This window comes from Gekko japonicus, unplaced genomic scaffold, assembly GCF_001447785.1.
Source record: "Gekko japonicus isolate JY-2015 unplaced genomic scaffold, Gekko_japonicus_V1.1 scaffold2190, whole genome shotgun sequence".
NCBI lineage: Eukaryota > Metazoa > Chordata > Lepidosauria > Squamata > Gekkonidae > Gekko > Gekko japonicus.
In genome coordinates, this window is record NW_015165882.1 from 130,774 (window position 1) to 133,964 (window position 3,191).

Consider the following 3,191-nt stretch of genomic DNA (forward strand, 5'->3'; position numbering starts at 1 on the left):
GGAGTTAGTGTGAGCTGGCTCACAGTTTTTTAGCCTCTGGCTCACACATTTTTGTCTTAGCTCAGGAAGGATGGCCCCAGAGCAAACTAATTTATGCAGTAACCAGGGGTCATTTCCTGCAGTAACCAGGGGTCATTTCCTGCAGGAGCACACAGGAGCGGAGCGCCGGCAGTAAAGAGCCCAGGAGGTAGGCACATGCAACAAGCCCCACCCCCTGCTCCCAGCAGCCCTCAGTCAGAGCAAGAAGCAGCCAGGTAAGCTGCAGAGCCCCTCCCCCGGGCCCCCCTGGTCCAAAACAGTCCAGTGGCACCTTTAAGACCAAGTTTTATTCAGGTACAAGCTCTCCCTCCTCTGTGAGGGCAGATGTGCACGTTCCCCCCTCCCCCCAATAGCTAGCAATCCAAAACAGTCCAGTAGAGCCTGAGTGGTGGGTGTCGCCTTCTGACACACTTCCGGTGATGTCAGGGTGTGTGGCATATGCAAATAAGTTATGCTAATGAGTTATGCTAATGAGCTCCTGCACCTCTTTTTCTACAAAATGACCCCTGGCAGTAACCAAATTGCTCGCTCACAACCTTAATGCCAGTAGCTCACAAATTAGCATTTTTGCTCAGAAGACTTTACAGCTTAGAGGGAACATTGCTCATGGGTGGTCTTGGTGTGCCCATGTCCCTGTGGGAAACAGGAAGCTAGACTAGATATCTGTTCTTAGGTTAACACATTTTGAGATGCTGGATAATTTCAGACAAATCAGGCAACAAGTGTTCCCCAAAGAGGGTGGCCAGCTTCCAAGTGGGGCCTGGGGATTGCTCGCTTTTACAACTGATCTCCAGCTGGCAGAGTTCAGCTCCCCTGAATAAAATGGCTGCTTTGGAGGGTGGACTCTATGGTATTTTACCGTGCTGAGGCCCCTCCCCTCCCCAAACCCCGCCCTCTACTGGATCCTCCCCCAAAGTCTCCAGGTGTTTTCTGGCCCAGACCTGGCAACCCTTCCCCCAAATCTGTGAACATTTAACATGGCGCTAAGAACAAACATCAGGTATTGTGTATAGCCCGCCGGATTGGGCAATACCCAACAAAGTGCATGCACACTTAGTAAAAGTCTAAATCTGTTCACACAGTTTTCTGCTCAGAAGTCAGGGTGTGACTAGCAAAATCCACATTTTGAAATCTTTATGAGATTGTGCAGTTTTCCTATACATATATACAAGGGTCATTTCGTAGAAAAAGAGGTGCAGGAGCTCATTAGCATAACTTATTTGCATATGCCACACCCCCTGCCATCACTGGAAGTGTGTCAGAAGGCAACACCCACCGCTCAGGCTCCACTGGACTGTTTTGGATTGCTAGCTATTGGGGGGAGGGGGGGAGCGTGCAGATCTGTCCTCGCAGAGGAGGGAGAGCTTGCACCTGAATAAAACTTGGTCTTAAAGGTGCCACTGGACTGTTTTGAACCCGGGGGGGGGGCTATGCAACTTACCTGGCTGCTTCTTGCTCTGACTGAGGGCTGCTGGGAGCAGGGGGTGGGGCTTGTTGCATGTGCCCGCCTCCTGGGCTCTTTACTGTTGGAGCTCCACTCCTGTGCGCTCCTGCAGGAAATTACCCCTGCAATATATATTGGTCAGTAGCAGGCAGTGGACGCAGTGGATGGTAAAGCCGTGTGTGGCCTTCACCCCTATGTGTTTTTCTACGGTGTAGGGGGATGAATGTCATCAGCCATTGTTTTCTCAAGTGCCTTATGATTCTTATTTATTTATTAGATTTTTAGGCTGCCCTTCCCTGCAAGCAGGGCTCAGGGCGGCTTACAATGAAATTCAGTGTAACGACATACCGCAGAATACAAGACTACCAAAATTAAAAGTTAAAACCTACTATAAATGACAGTTAATGCATAAAAACAGCTCCGGATAGCAGAAAATAGTTTACAGGTAAAGTTTTCACAGTCCCCGTGGGGGGGGGGGAGGATATGGGGTGGCTGGGGGAAAACGAGAGTACCAGACTTCATATTGTACCATCGCTGGCCTCAGCCGAATGCCTGACAGAACGTCACTGCCTTGCAAGCCCTGCAGAAAGGTAATGGATCCCGCAGGGCACGGATGTTCTCCAGCAGAGCGTTCCACCAAGCCAGGTCCAGCGCCGAAAAAGCCCTGTTTGAGGACAGCTGGATCTCTCTTGGGCCGGGGACCACCAAGAGGTTCTTACTTCCTGAACATAATAGTTCTTTAGCTTGGAGAAACGATGGCTGAGGGGTGACATGATCGAGGTTTATAAGATTATACATGGGATAGAGCAGGTCGAGAAAGAGGTACTTTTCTCCCTTTCTCACAATACAAGAACTCGTGGGCACTCCATGAAATTGCTGAGCGGTCGGGTTAGAACGGATAAGAGGAAGTCCTTTTTCACCCAAAGAGTGATTAACAGATGGAATTCACTGCCACAGGAGGTGGTGGTGGCTACAAGCATGGATGGGTTCAAGAGGGAATTGGATAAACATATGGAACTCAGTCTGGGGCAAGTGATGCTCTGTATTCTTGGTGCTTGGGGGGGGCAACAGTGGGAGGGCTTCTAGTGTCCTGGCCCCTCTGGTGGACCTCCTGATGACACCTGGTATTTCTGGCCACTGTGTGACAGAGTGTTGGACTAGATGGGCCATTGGCCTGATCCAACATTGGCTTCTCTTATGCTCTTATGTTTAACTCTTTCCTTGCCCTGCAAAGAATTGCTTGTGGATTACAGGATGAGATTCACTTTGTGCTTCACACCCCTTTGTCTGGCTAACAATTTTTAGTCTCCCTGTACAGACTAGGATAATCCCTGCTCCTTTCCCCCCAGTCTTTGTCAGGGTGATGAGAAAATCATTCCTGCGTCCGTCCGTCCCCCAATTGTTACCCATACCATGAGTTCAGCTGTGTTGGCCTTGCTGGATGGGGCATGGTCAATGGAACCTCCGTGTGCAGAACTGGTGTATTCCTTGTGTGCCGAGGGCAAACGGAGCAAAGGTCCTGCCTGTTGACTTCCATGAGGAAATGGCTAGGCACAAAATATGGTTTGCTCATCTGATCCGTTTCGATATTCCCTAACGTCTGCAGGATCTTGAGGCTCTCCCTCTTCATCGGTTGCATAACCATCCTTCTTTTGGAACGTGTCTTTTTATCTCTCTCCTTCCTTCCCCCACCCCAAAACCCCAGAGC